Raw genomic sequence first — 19,194 nt, 5'->3', positions numbered from 1 at the left:
TGATGCCTGCTTTCTGAATACAATAAATTTGCTTGGACTCAGGATTTTTAAGCCTCAGTTTATGGCTGGTGGTCACAAATGAATTTTTCATACCTGTTGCAGAAACCGAACACTTTTATTAAGCGTATGGAAATATGACATCCTTTCTTTGGCGCGCTCATCCGTCTGCGCTGGTGTCTGGGATTGATGGGGTGCTGCTGGGGCTCTGCAATTGCGGTTTGCATGCCGCTGCTGACTCCGGCAGGAAGATTTCCTTTGGTTTCATCAGACTTTCACCACAGACGGCCCGGCCGCTTCAGCCCTCTCTCTGTAATGCCCGTGGACATGCAGTCAATGAGGAGGCTTATAGGAACTGAGCAGAGTTTGACTCGCTTCAGACCAAAGATGGCAACTTTGAATTTCACCTGGAATGAGCTGAAACGATAAACATCTTTAATGCAATTGTCATTCATTTACCTTTAGCTCCGTTGGCACTTTTTATGTAAAAAATAAAAATAAATAAATAGATAAAGCATCAGCTTTATATCATTGGTCAAAGCTCATTTAATCAACAGGGATGAATGAAAGTTAAAAAGCTCAGTCTGGATGGCAATAAAGCAAACAGCGGACCATGGGAAGGGGGAGCAAATGGATGATATGTATTATAAATGAGCTGAGATGGAAGCAGAGTATGACTTTATCATTACAGGGTATGAGTCATACTAATTACTGACCCTCAGTGGGGCTGGAGTCCCCAACCGCACCTACAGTGTCAGAAGCTGAAGCATTTGCACAGAATCCTTTTTTTTTTTTAATAACGCATTTGTGCAAATGTGCAATTCCCTAAAATGTGAAATAATTGATGGATGGCAACATTCCTTTTTATTGTTATGCATTTTCAGAGAAAAAGCTGATCTTTGATGCTCAAGTAGGTCATGAAAATCTTTCCCCTCATTCTAGTGAAAATATCAATAGCTTTTATCAGCTTTCGTTTCAGCTGCAGATCAATACTTTTCATGGAGCAGCACATCTTTGACTTAATAATTGATTCTGGAACCTTCTGCTTCCCCGCACATACATCTTTTATGCTATTTTAGCTCCTTTTTGTTTAATCCCAGACAAACTTTGGGAAACCTTTGGAATTTATTGTCCCTTGGAGTTTTCCAAGAAAACATAGTTTTCTGAAAAAATGACAGTTTTCTTTCCTCTTATCCCCATTTTATCCTTTTCACGTCCCTTTAAAAAAAGCACAAAGTCAAAATTTACCGATTAGAAGAAGATTAGAACTACAAAATATATAATAATCTGACAAGTATTTAATCAGATTTCAGTCCAGAGACTCCCACATAAAAAAAACAAAAACACAACACTCTGAACCACAGGGGCAAAGAAGCCAAAAAGCCTAAAATAAAAATGAGTCTAATTGATCAAAAGTCAGAAAACCTTTAATCCTGTGAGTTAGGCAAGTTAGAAACTAAACTTTAATGTTTCAGCAAACATGTTTAAAAACTTTGGAATTGCTGTATTTCCTACACACCAGATCTCATCCAAATTTCACACTTCAATCTGCTTTAATAAACCTAGACCAGGGGTGGGCAATTCCAGGCCTCGAGGGCCGGTGTGTCTGCATGATTTCCAGATAGTCTTGCCCTACTCATGGCTGATTACCTGGTTCAGGTGTGTCCAGCCAATAATCTTGCCCTACTCATGGCGTGAGGCATGGCGGCGGCGCGCGCGGGTGCAGCGGCTCTCAGCTCTCCAGCATGGCTTTTTATTCTATTGTTTGTATTTTATTTACTTTTGGATTTTTGCTACGCCGATTTTAAATACCACCGCCAGTACCTGATAGACCTTGGGCTGAGACAAACCCAGTCGGTAACAAAGAACTTTCAGCAGCGCCACAACATCCCAAAGGAAATAGCGAGGCTACCGGGGTCTCCGTGGATGGTAAGCCCACCCGGCAAGCGACGAAGGCGGAGGAGAGAGAGGAAGCAGAAGCGAGGCTGCCGGGCTGGCCCAGAGGCTAAGCTACGTAAACAACCGCTCAGACCCGCAATTCCAAGCCTCCTCCTCTCAAATGCGAGGTCCATCATCAACAAGATGGACGAACTGGAACTACTAACAGCCAAAAACAGCTTCACAAGGAACTGCAGTCTGATTATCATCACCGAATCATGGCTATAACCGCGTATCCCCGACGCCGCGATTGAGCTAGCGGGACGCACGCTACATTGTCAGGACAGAGATCACAGCTCCGGTAAGAGCAGAGGAGGGGGGCTTTGTGTTTATGTGCACAACGAGTGGTGTAGCAACAGCAGCATCACCGAAAGACACTGCTCCCCGAACTTGGAGGCTGTAGCCATCTTATGCAGGCCCTTCTACCTCCCGAGGGAATTCACAGCTGTTCTGGTGCTAGCTGTTTACATACCACCAGATGCTAACACTAGCACGGCTCTCAACCTCCTGCTAACTATCATCAACAAGCAACAGCTCGCCCACCCTGATGGACTTTTGATTATTGCTGGGGATTTCAACCAAGCACGCCTTAAAACTGTGCTCCCCAAATTCACACAGTATGTAAAGTTTGCCACCAGAGGAGTAAACACTTTAGACCAAGTTTACTCAAACATTAAACAGGCTTACAAAGTCACCCCCCTCCCCCATCTAGCAGGCTCAGACCACCTCTGCTTGTCCCTCACCCCCACCTACACCCCCCTAAGAAGGAAAACAAAGCCAGAAACAAAGACCATCAGGATCTGGCCCGAAGCTGCCCTCACACAACTGCAAGACTGCTTCTCAAACACACTCTGGGACACTTTCTACAGCCAAAATCTACAAGAACACACGGACACAGTCCTTTCCTATATAAACCACTGCATAGGCAATGTGACTGTGAACAAAAGGATCAGAACTTTCCCAAATCAGAAACCATGGATGACCAGCAAAGTAAAATCTCTCCTTAAAAAACGAGACACCGCCTTCAGGTCAAGGGACAGTGACTGGCTCCAATACAGCGCAGCCAGATCTGCCCTAAAAAAAGGCATAAAGAAGGCCAAAATGGCCTACAAAAAGGAGATTGAAGAGCACTTCGCTGACAACAACCCCAGGAAGATGTGGCAGGGGATAAACCACATCACAAATCAAAGGAGCAGCAACACAGTGTCCACTGGAGCGGATGCCTCCTTGGCAAGGGAGCTAAACCATTTCTTTGCCAGGTTTGACACGCAGAGGCCCCCAGCAGACACGCCACAATCATCACCACCCCACATCAACAGCACCCTAGTACTCCGGGAGCAGGAAGTACGACGGGTGCTTAAATCAGCCAACCCCAGGAAGGCAACGGGACCAGATGGAGTACCAGGCAAAGTACTCAGCGCATGCGCCGACCAATTAGCGGACGTCTTCACCAGTATCTTTAATCAGTCCCTACAACAGTGCAGTATCCCAGCCTGCCTCAAAACCTCCACCATAATTCCGGTTCTCAAAAAGCCAGCAGCAGACAGCCTCAACGACTACAGGCCAGTCGCCCTCACGCCTGTAATCATGAAGTGTTTTGAAAGACTGATAGCAAAACACATCAAAGATAATCTCCCACCCACCCTTGACCCGCTTCAGTTTGCCTACAAACCAAATCGCTCAACAGATGATGCTATTTCCACCACTCTTCACTCTGCCCTGAGCCACCTGGACCACCCAGGGAACTACGTTAGGCTGCTCTTTCTGGACTTCAGCTCAGCCTTTAACAACATCATCCCAGACATCCTGACAGAGAAACTGCTTCACTTGGGCCTTTCTTCCCCCATCTGCTCATGGATTAAAGACTTTCTGTCAGAACGACCACAATCTGTTAAACTTGGACCCCACCTTTCATCCACCATCACCATCAGCACAGGATCACCACAAGGATGTGTACTGAGCCCTCTCCTCTTCACGCTCTACACATCGGACTGCACGCCAACCCACCCCTGCAACACCATCATCAAGTTTGCTGATGACACCGCTGTGGTCGGGCTCATCTCAGGGGAAGATGAGACTTTCTACAGGGATGAAGTCAGCAGACTGGAAAAGTGGTGTTCAGGAAACAACCTCCACCTGAACACCACCAAAACGAAAGAAATAATCCTGGACTTCAGAAAGGGGAAAGTGGACCCGCCCCCACTTTATATAAATGGGGTCAGCGTGGACAGGGTTCACTCCATCCGCTACCTAGGTGTGCTGATCACAGAGGACCTCTCCTGGACTGCAAACACCACTGCGGCAGTAGGGAAGGCCCAGCAGCGTCTCCACTTTCTGAGAATACTCAGGAGGAACAACCTGGACAAGAAGCTGCTGGTGACCTTCTACAGAGCCACCATCGAGAGCATCCTCACGTACTGCATCACAGCCTGGTATGCAGGATGCTCGGCCGCAGACAGGAAGGCGCTGCAGAGGGTGATCAACACGGCCCAGAAAATCACCGGCTCCCCCCTGCCCAGCCTAGAGGACATTGCTAGCTCTCGCTACACGAGCAGAGCCAGGCAAATCATCAAGGACTCCCACCATCCAAACCACCACCTGTTCCAACTGCTAGCGTCAGGCCGACGGTACAGATCCCACAAAGCTCGCACAAATAGACTAAAGAACAGTTTTTTTCCCAGAGCAGTCAACCTCCTAAATAAATGTGAATCCCACAAAAACTGTAACTCGTGCAATATCTGAAGCCAATGTGCAATATTAACAATTCCCAGTGCAATATAATGCAATTTAGAATAGTTATGTATCTTTGTACATATGTATATTTTCAGTTAAACTCAATTTTATTGTTCTTTAGAAGATTATCTATTTTATTGTTTAAGCAGCTGGAGAGCACCAGAAATTTCGTTGTCACAAGTTTCTTGTGTTACAATGACAATAAAGGCTTTCTGATTCTGATTCTGATTACCTGGTTCAGGTGTGTCCAGCCAATTAGAACATGCCAGAGCAGGGTATGCTGGAAAACATGCAGGAATGCAGCCCTCAGTGCCCACCTCTGACCTAGACAAAAGCACCACTTACGCAAGAATGCAGTTTGTCGACTTCAGCTCAACATTCAACACAATTATTCCATCCAAGTTAATTATCAAACTCAAAGATCTGGACATTCACACCAAACTCTGTAGCTGGATCCTGGACTTTCTGACCAACGGACCTCAACATGTTAGCTCAGACCTCACCTATTCCACCACCGTCATAAGGCCCGTAAACACCGGGACAAATATTCGCCAGGCGTTATTCGCCAGCGTTTTTCGCCACGTTTTTTGTGTTCACACCCAGGCGATTTTCGCTGACGATGAGCCGAGCGAACATGCAATTTCCTTCCCTGCCATTAGATGGCGCTTAATGTAAACCAGAAATACTCCTGTACACGAGGTGGCGCTGTGCAACTTTACGCTTCTTAAAGTCGCTTTTCACTCAGAAGAAGAGAGCAAGTATTTACGCGCTTGTCAGAATCAAACAAAGAAAACATGAATATTTCAAGCACCAGTAGCTCCAACTGGTGCTTGGTTCGGGGATATTTTAGAATGTCCGTCATTATTTCTTCGCGACAGTGTAGACGCTACTTGGCGTCTATCTTCTTCGCTGGTATGTGTGCTAAGCAAGGCAGTTTTGTGTTTGAGCGCCCCCAAGTTGTGTTTTACTGTAACTTCAGAAGCTCCAGACAAGTGTGCAAAAGCGCCAGTCTCATTGGTCGAATAGATTTCGACGCGATGCGTCGAAAAAAAAAAACGAACCCGAGGCGTTTTTTTTCTTTTGACGCTTTGACGCGTGGCGTTTTTTCGCGTCGGTGTGCACACTCTCATTGGTGCCCTTTGTTTAGTCACGAGGTGTTAAACTCGTCCCGGTGTGAACGGGCCTCTACTCAGCACTGGTGTACCACCCTTTCCCCTCCTCTCTTCACTCACAACTACAAACCTTAACCAAACTCCTTAAGTTTGCAGACGACACAACAGTGATTGGCCTCGTTTATTTTCTGAACCGCAAGTAAGACGACTCAATGTCTGAGGCACTGGGTTTCGATCATTGTGGGTGTCGCCCATTTCATGACGTCAACCTAGAGTTGGCCTCGGCAGCGTCCATGAAAAGCAAACAACGGAAGAAAACAACATCCAAACTTTTACAAAGATGGATGTGCATACTGTACATATAAAATATAAGCGTTTAGCCGATCAGCGTTAGCTCCGTGGAGAAATTGTGTGTGTGTGTTAGAATGGGGGTGGTGCTGGCAGCACAGACTCTTCCTGGGATGGCTGATTCTCACTCATCTACGTCAGCTTGTTTCGTGGGTTGTGAGGGGCTGGTGCTCAGAGTGCAGGTCTTTAGAGGAATGCTCAGAAATGTGTGAATGGATTAAAATACCGCTTTGGGGTTTTTGTTTTGTTTTGTGAGAAAATAACATTATAATACATTGAAAAGCTCAAAAAGTTGATTTTGCATGATATATAGGCCCTTTAAGTGTCGAAATAGCTGGAATATCCTATCGCACAATGTAAAACCTATTAAAGTGGTTCAGGTGAATATTGAAAAAGAGTCATTAATGGTGTTCATTTAGTCGTATGGCATTTTAAACCTTTTCATTTCTCCTGCAGGACGTCAGATTTCCTCAGAGCAGTTCTTACTTTGACTCAAGTGGCTCCGGGCTTAATGGAAAATCTAAGTAGAAAGATTTTAGTCAAGCAAACTAATTACAAGTGTTTCAATTTAAATCAAGCCAACTCTATATTATCATGTCTACTGATTGTCAAGTGACCTCATAAATGTGATAAATGTGGATTTTTAATTTTACTTTTACAATATTAACATTGTGAGGAACTTAACTATACCCTATAAGTGTTCTGTGTCACTGGGGGGGGGGTTATCTAACGCCTGACGAAGTGCTGTTTTCACACTAGGAGGAGATCGGAGGCAGAATGAAGTCACCCAAAGCACTCAATCAGGACGGCAGTCTTATGACGTGACGAACAAGGCCATTTCTCTTTGTGTGGACGGCGAAGAATTTATAGAGGCGGTCTGACATCACTACACGGGGCTTTGTGGACAGAACTAATGGTGCACTTTATTGATTGAGTGTCCTGTAATCTGTCAATCAAGGCCAACACAGCTGTGGCGGTGTACCGGTGTTGCTCTTAGGGTCATCTGCAGCCATCTGCCACCACAAACACATCGAGGCTGTGCTCCACTTTTAGCACCTCGAGAAAAAACAATCACGCCAGGAAGACAGAATGACAGTGACTTAGATCAGCTGGCAGGTAGCCGGAAGAAGGGAACTAAATTTTCCAATTGCTGTAGTTGTTAGTGTGGAGAATTTAATTCCTACTTAAATGGTTTAGGCAGGTGATAAATTACCCGTTCAGGCTCCCATCCATCCAGCCAGGATTGTGATATTTGGTTGCCAATTAGCTTAACAGGTCGCTTTGCAATTTGTTACACAAACAGTAAAATCCTTTCTGAGTCTTTCCTGTGACCCAAATCTGATCAGATGTTTTCCAGTGAAATCGTCAGTGAATGGAATTCGCATTAATTTAAAATTATGGGCAAGTTATGTTTTCCTTGAGTCTTACATGCATGCTAACGTGTTAGGATGCTGGCATGTTAGCATCCTTCCATGCGAACACACACCAATGATGTCAAAGGCCGCATTTACACTGCATGGTTCAAGTGACCCAATTCCGATTTTTTCCTCTCATGTGGCACAGATCGGATATGACCTGTGAGCGTGTAAGCAGGACAAAAGCGCACAGATTTTTTTCTCAGAACGGAATCAGGCCTCACTCATATGTGGAAATAAATCGGATACGAATCGGATACGTGCATTTGCGTGTGCCATGTAAGCAGACAAATCGGATATTCCCCAGTAAATGACGTCAACTCAGGACACCACCAACTGAGTTCACATGACTTATTATAGGTGATTTTGTGCGCTGATGTTGCTGTTCGAGGACAGCTGGAGCCCCATCAGCATGTTACCTTTCAGCCTCAGGCTTCAGACCGTAGTCAGAAACTGCTGTTATTTCCGGTCCGGTCCAGGTCAGGGCGCAAACGGTAACTAATGAAGCGGGACACCGTTGCTCTGGAACAGGCTAGAAGCCGTTTATTTCTTTGCTTGGATCAAACTGTTAGGACAGCACAACGTCTGCAAACACTTCCTCGTTCAAAACTCAGCGAGAGCACATAAGCCGGCCGAGCAGCCCTTCTTTTTCCTCTCCTGCGCATCCCCTCAGGAGGGCCCAAGGCAACGCCTCCTTCCCTCGCTGCGTTGTCTCCATGACAACCGCAATCATACAAAAGTCCAAAGGAGGTCCGCGGAAGGCGGAAATGCTGCTTCGTAGTCCTCAGAGCGTCTATGTTTGATAGTTTCAGCATTGTATATTGTAAATGCAAAATTCGGATACGGGTCACTTTTAAAACATGATGTAAGCGGGTCATCAAAAAAATCCAATATAGTCAGAAAATCGGATTTGGGCATCAAGACCTGCAGTATAAATACAGCAAAAAAGTTACTTTTTAAAAGTAAAAAAACATGTTTTATAAATCCAAAACAATCGGTTAATTCAGGTTTTTTAAGATTTTTCTAATCCTTAAGATGCAAAAAACCTTTGTTTTTAAAGATATTTTAAGTTTTTGGTGATAGTTGAGAAGCATTTCAAATAAGGTACATTTTTACGAAGTTTAATACCTTTTATTGTGTTTTTAAATTGTACAGTGTTCTTGAGGGCTCTGCAACGTGCTTTTAAATAAAATGTATTATTAGCATTAATATATTAATATATAATACGTTTGTCCACAGTATCATCAAATTGTGTATACTTTGTTGCATTACAGAAAAAAGTTCCTATTTTTTACGTACTCATGTAGGAATTTTGGTTAGTCTACTTGGTATGAATTTTTACAGAATTTCCATAAGCTAAAGCTGTAATGTCTTTCTCTCTTTATAACAGTAACTTTTCAACCGTTTACATACTTTTATCTTCTTCTGACATGAAGAAAAGCAGCTTTGCTCCGTTATTCAAGGCTCTACGTTAGTACTGTGTTGGATATTGGTGCATAGCTGATATGAAAAGCCGTTATTCTCCTCATTAGAATCGGCTGATTGTCTTTGATCGGGTGAGCGGTCAAAGTGTAACGGTTGGTCAAAGAGTGTGTTTTATTTACTGTAGGTGTGGCTGGGCAATAACAGTGAAATAAAAAAAATGGCTGTTTTAAAACATTTTCTTTGTTCCAGTCGATAAAATTTTACTCCGAATAACAAAAACTTGATTATCTGGAATTCTTTTTTATTTTATATAAACAGTCCATGCAGAAAAGAAAATGAAAAGTCTGTCTGTGGTTGATCATTATGGTATCGACTGCTTTGCACTCACTTTTCCATGGATCAACACAGTGTTTTACATAACTCTGTGGCTTGGCTAGATGCTCTAGGCGCTCCTTCCCGCTCTGTGGCTCTGCATGTTGTTGTGTCTGCTCCCTGTTTTTTTTTTTTTTTTTCAGTATCTACCTCTGCTGGAATTTGGATCACTGTTGCTCATTGTCTCGTTTCTCTGCCTCTCCTCTGCCGGTCCTTTGGCTCCCGTCCCCACGGATCTCCTGTGCACATGGGCTCTTAACTCCCCCATTTTCCGCCCCTTCTCTCACATCTTCCCTGTGGTGTCTCGCTGAGTGCCGGGCAGGCCGTCCCTGGAGTGACCTTGGAGGGTATAATGAGTTCCTGATCATGAGCCAGGAAACCCGATGTTGAACACCACACCCCGTCACCCTCCCCCTTAACACAAGCAACACACACAAACAAAGTGAGGAAGAAAAAAAAAAGTGGCTACACAGCTTTCCTACGCCCGGCCCACACAGAGAAATAGTATTGGAGAGGCAGGGCAGAGGTTCAGATAAAAAGAGCCACAGAACTTATTGCCTTTACCCCTGACAAACAACTACCAGACCTCCAGAGTAAAGTAAGTGGATTCTTTCTTTGTGAGTGCAGGCGGACGTATATACTTGAGCAGCTATGTGAGCCAAAAAAAAACTGTTGGGTGAAACAGCTTTTGTGCAAAAACTTTGATTTATGGAGGCTGTGTAAGGTGTACTCTGAATTTCTCTGAAAAACTTCACAAAAGTTACTTCAAGTCATCGTGCAAATGTTTTTGCACCTGTGCATCTCTGTGGAGACTTTTGCCCTTGGTGAAATACTTCTGTAGACGTGGTCCTAATCCCTTTTTTTGTTGTTGTTGTTCTTCCCATTTAAACATCACATTGTTGTCCCCTGAAGGCTGTTGAGACAAGATAATAAATGTGTAAAAAATAGTAAAAAGTAGTTTAAATGCTGAGAATTATAACTGCAGATGGAAAAATGGCTTGTGGACAAACGGGGTAAACAATTGGACCCAATAATCCAAGCAGCCACAGGCTTTGGAGTGTGGCGTTAAATCATTAACAGGGTTGTTTCCTCAGTGATTAGACTTCAAACATCCATATGTTTTGTTTAATATAGCTATCAGCCAAAAATGTGCAAGCCCAATTAAGTCAGCATGTAAGCTGGTTGAAGTGGACCGCTTTTTCCCAGGATGTCGTAATTTAGGTCAGGCCTGACTGGAATGACAAACCGTGGAGTGCTGCATTGTATCGGCACTATGTGATCAAGTAGACCTTCTGCCTGCGTTGCCATGGCTTTCCTTCAGCCTCAGCGCAGCAGCCCGAGTCAGAGCAAACTCTCTGTCTTATGGGCATTCCTGTGGCAGACAAAGGCTCTCTCCAGTTCATTCTTGCTCAAAATGAGGTGGTCGCTTCATTTCTTCAGAATCAGCACACGGTGTGGTCCTAATGAAAGAGCGGAAGGGAGATTAAACACGATGTGGAGATGAGCTGAAGAAAGCTTGTAGGAAGTTAGAACACAATGCGGGTGAAGATGGACAAAAGCCAGCAGGGGCGAGCTCTGAGAAATCCAAGATGGCCTCTTGATGGCCTAATGCTACGTTCACACGGGGCATGTGTCGCGCGGTCTTGAATGCACATTCTTAAACATCCGCAAAAAGTTTTCACACAGGACTGTCGCTACACGATTCTTGCACATGTACCTACAGGTTGAAAAGGCTTCATGCAAAATGTTAAAATCTCCTGCAATTATTAATTTCATCTTTATGATTACCAAATCCCAGGCCCTGATTGGTCAAAATTCAATTGGTTTAACTTTTAATGCACGTTCAATGCTCATTTCCACACCCGAAAACTGACTTAAAAACTTGCGTGGCAACGCATGAATGCAAGAGTTTTGAATGCAGAAGCGTGAAACGTGCACTCGAGCACTTTGACTTGTCATTGTGAGCGGTTGCTTGAACGCGTGTCACCGAGGCCGGTGTGAACGTAACATCAGGGAAACCCAAATCCTTTTCTCTTGTTACTTCAGCACGTGATTTTGCTTATACGTCAATGCGTTTTAACACAAAAGCCAGTTAATTTCCTTCTGTGTCCTCACAAATGATTTTGGGGGGTGCTTTCTCCATCAACGAGAAAAGCAATAAGGCATAGAATTGGGCTTCTAGGGCCCTGAGAAGTCCACTCCAGGGGGGTGGGAGACATTGTGAAGGGAGCCAGTTCTCATCTATAAGGCACAAGTAGGTGTGAGGGAAAGAGGAAGACCGCAGGGGGTGTGTGGACACACACAAAGATCCTCCCATTGAGGGGCTGGTTTATTTTTGTGGGTATGCACTGACCCTTCACATGTGGGGTGAACTGAATGGGCATTGATGGGGTCCTCAGGGCCCTGATAGAAAGGGAGGGCAGCATAAAGAGAAGGAGATAGAAGAAAGGAGGAGGGGACGGATGCCAGGAGAGAGGCCTGTCAAGGAGCACGGATTCAGATGGAAGCCATTCTGAAGAGAATTGACAGAAAAAGCCGAGCTGGAGAAGGCAGTTGTGCTCCATAGGAGATTGTTTGGATTCCCTTTTTGTCCTTCTTGTCCATCGAACATCATAGGCTGGAAGAATTACAACAGCACCAACTGACAATTCAAGAAATACCTCAAAAAGGTTCCACCCAAGAAGTTAAAGTAATTAACTGAAGCAACTGATCCAGCCCAGGTGTCTCTTCAAAGGCACTTTTACCACCCTGGAGTGATAAACTTAATGGTTTGTGAACTTTCTCTGCATTTTATGGCCCTTACTTTAATTATATACCATTTAAATGTCCACTATAACCTATCATCTCCACCAGCACTACAGCATGTCGTTAAGATGTGGCTCTACCGTCTCAAGATCCATAAACTACTTTCTTTCCATCTGTACATTTCGATCAATTGATGCATAAATCTTGCATGCTGTTTGGCACTTCCTTTGAAGATACTCAGGTCTCTTGGCATCAACAGAACCTCCCAGGAAATGACGGAAACTATAAAGGGAGCCACCAAGTTGAGGCTTTTAGGTTCAAAGATTGTTCTCACGTCCCCTGAGCTTCTCATAAAAAGTCTGACCCACTCTTTTATTCAGCTGATGAACAGCGACCATCTCCTGAGGCTGTTTATTAATCGTGTGTGAAAAAGCGGACCTTTTCACAGGGACGCCCAACGAACTACCTCTATATAGTCAAGGTGAGAGAAAGCCACAAACCCTCTAAGGATTGAGTGTTGTCGCTCCCCATTCTCTGAGGAAACACATTCAAAGCATTACTTAATGTTTTCTAGCATCCAACAAGTTTATACTAAAGTGTTGTTACAACTTTCTTCTTTCTTAAAAAAAATAAATCTAAATTTTCCACCCCCGTTTGGCTTCAACTGACGTTTGCTCCTAGGAGAGCTAATAATAATCCGAGGCTTTCAGCCATCATTTTTAGAGGCCATAAGGCACGTCAGGCCGAATCCCGCTTGGCTAGCAATCAAGAAAATCCATATCATTTTTGCTGATCCTGTCTGCTTTTTTACTACCACTGTCTACCATAAAGTAAAAAAAAAAAAAAAAAAGCATAAGTGCATTGTACTGTACATGTAATCAACCCATAACAACCTGAGCTACCCCACTACCAGCACCTCCAGATGGGTCCCAGTGGATGAGCTCAAGGCAACCTTCGTTCCCAGTACGTTTGCAGTTTTCATTTCACTATAATGAGTAGTTTCATTAGTGCCTCGTTCAGCAGCCACCTACATGAGCACCAGTACTGACAAATTCACTCCAGACCTTCCAAAAGTGAGCAAACCAACGAAGCAATGGTTTCATGGTTGGATGCAGGCTTCCTTACCTACTGAGGCAGTTAACGTACTACTGCGGGGTTATTCTTAATTGGATGCATGAAGTTGGTACTTTGTTGTCATATGCATTGTTTTTTTGCCACAATGAAATTTGAACAAAGTGAGATGTCTCACAACTATACAAATGAATAAGTCTGGTTTTGCCGAAATGCAAAAGCCACAGCTGAGCACAAGATTAGCTGCTTATTTGGAAGTATAAACACATGATTTCAATTATAAAGTAGCTTTAAAAAGCTGTCAAAACCTGCCTAGCTCTACGTGGAAAAATAATGGACTCATTGTACTAGTCTTGCTGCAAACAACAGCAATCAAACGCATGTGAAAACTGGCAAATCCAAATCCATATCAAGGAATTTCTTCTTTTATATCCAAATTTGTTTGCATTTTCAATAATTGGAGGATCTTTCAGAACTGCGGCCTCCTATGTAGGTGCATGTTTTCTTTGTTTTAAAACGTAAAACAAACTTTGACTTATTAGATTTTTAGGTAGGTCTGTTTTCTTTGAAGGTCAAGTGATTTTTGGTTCCATAAGTCTTGTGAAAAATCTGGAAAAAAGATTTACATCCCTGGCCACACCTTACGCACCATTATTCAATAAGTTCAAGTCACTTAACTTTCAGGAAATCAATACTCTGCTAACTTCTACATTAGTATTTAGAGACATTTCTAATACTAGTTGGCTTCCACACACATTTAAAAATGACTATACTCATAATTGCCAAATTCACCACCGTTAACAAGACAGACTGCAAAATGACCTTCTACAAAACTAGTCGAGTGCACCCAAACCACAGAATACTATTATTGATACAACGCAAACTCTTTGACTATCTACAAAACGAAATCCAAATATAGACCTTTAAACAAATATTTGTTGTAACTCAGTTACAAATGATTTTTGTGTTTAATTGGCTCTGTTTTGTTGGTTGGTTTCAACAAAAACCTTTCTGGTTCTTTCTCCTCCATGCACATTTCCATATGATGTAAATGCTAGTTTTAGGTTAAGTTCTTTTGTAGTATGCTATGATTTCATGTATGTGCTGAAAAATGTAATCAATAATGGATAGACAACACACGTTCCATGTTCTACACTCTTCGACCGTTTACGTAATCACCGTAAATCAGCTGATTCTGACACGATACAAAAAGCTGCTTTTCTCTGCTTTAGAATCCATTGGAATTTCTTTAGTTGTGTAAACAGTTGAAGAGTTACGGTAGTTCAGAGAACATCAACGTTCGGGTGTTGAAGGGTTAAAGTCACACTGCCAGCCGTTTGTTGTTTATGTTTCAGTGCATTTCCTCACATCTCCTTTTGTAGATAAAACTAATTTTCTTTCACTAATGGACTCAGATTGCCACCTACAGATGCAAGCAGTAACGACGGTTATTCGCTCTGTATCTCACTGAACACAGATCTGCAGTAAACAGCTGCTTTCACTTATTGTCCTTCCCCTCTTCAACTGTGCCAGTGTGAAGAAGAAAGCTGGAATAGTTTTCCTTGAAGTTACAGTACAAACTCAAAGCCTGTAGACTTTCTGCATGTTTGCCCACCTCCCCCAAAGTTTCTGTGAAATTAAGGACTAATGGATCCCACCCCAACACCTTGAATTCATCAAAACACAGCTAATACTTAGTGACAGGTTTGGTTGATGTTATAATGGTTAAGTTTACCTTTTTAGAGGAGACGTAGTGTTTGTAGAAGGAGAGTAGCTGTCTAATTTGTCAAAAAAGGAGAACTGAACAGACAAAAAATAAACAATTTACACAATTATATAGATAGATTTCCTTGTTGTCCTCTTCTACTGACTCAGAGGTGGACTTGTTGGTATTTTTTGGCAATTTTATGCTGTATAATTCAGGGGATATTTATCTTAAATTAATGAACTGATGCTGGAACACTAAGTCCCAGACCATGACACTAACACCCCCATGTTACACTGTTAATATGATGTTCTTTTTGGAAATCCTGCATTTGTTTTGATCTGGATGTACAAGAAACATCTAATACACAACATTTTGTTGAATCGATCCATAGAATATTTGACTAAATCAATGTTTTATTGTCTTTTTAAAGACTTTTATTATTTAGTCTGAGAGCTTTTGTAGCCCTTGTGCTATCCTAGGCACTTTAACATTGGGAGTTGGGTCATCTAGACCCACTAGACAGTACGCTGAACCTTTTTTCTTCAATTATTTGTGATCTTCACTGGTGTCCATGGATTACACGAAATCTTTCCACCGTTATTCACCTTTGTCATGGTAGGGAGAACACGTCAATGTAAGTGTGGGGTCATCTAAGATAGCACAAGGGTTAAAACAGTAACAGATTGGTTTTCTGCATCTTTTTTCCTATTAAAAATCAGATTAGCAATTGAAAACTTTGATTCGTATTTACATCAGTGAATTCTGTAAAATACTCATGGTTTTGGTAATCTAAATTATTTAGCAAAATAACAAAAATATTGTAGTGGACGAAATACAGTCCGGGTAGTTCTAGTATTTTGAGACACTGGAGTTTGGATTTTGTAAACACTTCACTGTTGTAAAGTGTTGCATATCAGCTACTTTCCTCCACTTCGGAATCTGCTGGAAATTATTTTAATAACATAAACGGTTGAAGAGTTACAATAATCAAAAAAACTGTAAACACTGGAGGTAAAATTCCAGTTTTAAAGGGTTAAGCCAAATAAAGCCAGTCATTTTGAGGAAAATTGTGAGAGAGGGACTTCAGAATTTGTGTGTTCAGGCTTCAGTGTGTGAAACACATGGGAGTAGGATGTGTTTGTACACAACCACAGAACACAGGGATAAGCTCCACACAATATGAGCATTTTTTTCTCTTTAAAAGCCATAAAATTCAAACAAAGTCACATTCAAATTATTGTTATTTTGGTATAAAGCATGACCGATGCCCATCATCGGTCATCAGTACGACTCCATTTAGCCTAAAAGGTACTCTGTGGAGGCGGAGATGAATGCATCTTAACCCCCGGCGTTTTTAGCAATATTAAAATCACTTTCAGAGAAAGAGTTTTATGGTTGGTGTAATTGTGTGTGGGTTTGACTTCCCTGCAGCAGGTCCGTCCCGCTCACCGAGGAGGCAGCCGTTTTTTATGATGCAGCCACTGATGTCTAATGGAAAGTTGAATTGATTGTGAGCATCGCTGTGGAACACGGTCGGTTTCCGTGGTCGCCCTGCTGATTGTTGGACCAGTGATGTACTCTGCTTTGCTCTTGCAACTCAAGCTTTTTCCATGTCAGTAGTAAGCTGAAAAAGGAGATCCGTCTGGGATTCATGCTAATAATATGATGGGGCAAATAAGTAAGATAAGATTTCCATCCCTTTGCTTTAAATTAGCAGTTACTAGGTTGCTTTTGGGGCTAAAGCTTCAACATTTAATGCCAAACTAATTTTAAACGGTGCACAAAGCCTTTTTCTCCCAGAGGGGGGTGTCTAATCCTTGGTTAAATCTCAGCAGGTTTTAATCAGACCCATTGGAGGCTTTTTGCAGCTTTGGGATGTCTCGACGTTGCTGTAGGGCATTGCATTCCCTAGGAAAAAAATATCTATTTAAAAAACTAAACACCTCTGATGGATGAATGGAAGATTAAATTACTTCCCTTCGTGGTTTTGCACGGCTTTCAGTCCAACTACCAATAAATAGAGAGCCGGATCAGTAAGGATGAAAACTTCACCAATGGTTGAAATCCACACGGACATGAAATAAATGAGAAAGAAACAAAAGAATGATCTGCCATTTATTGGTATCTGCAGCTTGTCAGAGAGCTGGTCTGTCCAAACAAACAAGTAACAGAGGAGGAAGCCTCATTATAAAGCCCCCCCCCCCGTCTCCCTCAGAGTCCACATTCCAAGTGATCATAAACACCAGGTCGGGCTGTGAGATCGTCGGCAGGAGTTTGGAGATTGCGGCGGTTCACATGCTCGCTGGTTCAAGCAGGAATCAGCATCCTGAAAAACAAAAGAGGACTGTATAAAGCACGCTGCTGAGTTCTTGGATCTCTGTAGATCTAGATCAGCGGCAACCTGAAAGGTTGAAAACAACCACGATGAAAGCAGTTCTGTGAAGTTTGTCCCATCAGATCACTGTGATCAAATGAGAAAAACAAACTCCCAAAAAGCTGCTTATTTGTTTAATTTTCCCGTAAAAGTCTTATAAAGTCACCTTAAATAGATGTAATCATTTTAGTCACAGTTGAGCCATTATCCTACTTTTTGAGGTGATTTACAGTTTTCAAAGTAAGATCAGCTCGGCGTGCCTCTTTAAAATTTTTAAGCTAACATTTCCTTATGTAACAAGATAAATAAAGCATTCATTCATTTATCTTCTTAACCGTTTTGTCCCTTTCGTGGGTCGCGGGGCTGGCGGAGCCTATGCCGGCCACTTGTGGGCGAATGCAGGGGGCATCCTGGACAGATCGCTAGTCTGTCGCAGGATAAACAAACTAAACTCTTTAAAGACCCACTTCATTTGAAAATTGTGTTTTTGGTGTTTTTAACGTGTTCTTAGGGCAGTTTTCTGACAATGGAGAACATGTATAAAAGAATTAAAGATCAGAACTGCATTCCTGAGTATTTCTTTATTTAAATTGAAATGAATCAGGAGCAAAATGCAGTTTAAAAAAAGCTCTCTCCTTTTCCTGCTCTTACTCAGTTTTCACTGATCCCTTCTTCTCTGGGACTAAGTACTGTGCATACTTATGTCCCCAAAAACTACAAGAAACAAGGAATGTACAGTTGGAATTATAAAATCCTCAATTGTAATTTATTGCGAGCCATGCAAAATATTTACGCTGGCCGCCATTGGCAGGTGTGTTTTATAATAAAGGATTTTTTTGTGTATATATGATATACCATAGTATGTATCTTTTCTCGTCAAAAGTAGCTTACATGTCACAAAAAGGCTTTGTCTATGTAGGTTTAAAATAATTCAGTTAAGAAAATCTGATGCCCTTCTAATCAAAATGTTAGTTTGACCCAACGCTGCCGTCCTTCCATCTTTTATTTCAGGCTTAGACGGCCCATAACGCCTGCAGACAGAGGAGCTTGAGCTGTGACAAGGACATGAATGCACACCAGCTTGCAGCAAGAAATCCATATTGCTGCTGGGAACTGAACAGTGGATTTACTGCACGGATGACTGCCTTCTCTTAACACCCTGCAGATGTGTCAATCACTGGTTAACAAAAACGGGCCTTTTTTACCATATTTGTGTATTTTTTGGTACTTGAAACGATCAGACGCAGTTGACACCATCAACCAAATGGCTTAAATGTTCGACACGTGGAAGAAAGCGTGAACACATGCTACTGCACTAGGACTGAACTTTCCTCTGACGCCCATGATGCTCAGCTGCAAGTTCAAAGGTCACATTATCGCTTTTGGCTTTACCGAGAGCCACTTGGTACAAGTCCCTCATCCATCCCGTTAACCCCCCCCCCACACACACACACACACATCTAAGCTGTCACAAAACGACTGCTAGTGTTTTCGTAGCCGCAGAAACTCTGGCTTTAACTTTGACCATGTCTTTTTAATGCAGCAGTAGTTGTGAAATTCATCACTTTGGCACAATTAGAAGCTAAGAATATTTATGCATTGATTGGAACTTATATTTTCTTTATGGTTTTAATGCTCATGCGAGGTCAAAAAAAGTTGGTCAGCTTTTTTTTATAGTTTTTTTTTTTTTTGCCTTTTATGTTCTGCTGGAGAAGCAAAGACCTGGGTCAGGCTGGCAGGTGGAAGAATATTTCATTCATGAGAGAAAAAAAAATATAGCCAACAGAATCATAGCGAGTCTTTTATAAAGAGGCATAATTACATAACATGCAGCAGCTGTAGTTATCTGAACTCAAAGCAGGTGTGAACACTTGACTGCAGAAATTGTGAGACCACTGTGGCTTTTCTCAAGAAGGAAGAGATGAAAGAAAATCAATCTTTTATTTAGATTTGTGG

General features: G+C 42.5%; 2 protein-coding genes across 2 annotated transcripts in view; one reads left to right on the top strand and one right to left on the bottom strand.

The window, feature by feature from the left end:
• The first annotated feature begins 9,813 nt into the window (after positions 1-9,813).
• Positions 9,814-19,194, top strand: part of ptn (pleiotrophin) — a 50,232-nt gene continuing 40,851 nt past the window's right edge. Inside the window, exon 1 of the mRNA XM_023952508.1 lies at positions 9,814-9,938. The gene's annotated coding sequence lies outside the window, so the exon portion shown is untranslated. The remainder of the gene's footprint in view (positions 9,939-19,194) is intronic.
• Positions 16,948-19,194, bottom strand: part of chrm2 (cholinergic receptor muscarinic 2) — a 147,541-nt gene continuing 145,294 nt past the window's right edge. The window contains exon 3 of the transcript XR_002293045.2: positions 16,948-17,190. The gene's annotated coding sequence lies outside the window, so the exon portion shown is untranslated. The remainder of the gene's footprint in view (positions 17,191-19,194) is intronic.

This window comes from Oryzias latipes, chromosome 23 (genome assembly GCF_002234675.1).
Source record: "Oryzias latipes chromosome 23, ASM223467v1".
Lineage (NCBI taxonomy): Eukaryota > Metazoa > Chordata > Actinopteri > Beloniformes > Adrianichthyidae > Oryzias > Oryzias latipes.
Note: the sequence above shows the minus strand (reverse complement) of the source record. Positions and strands in the feature narration are given on the sequence as shown.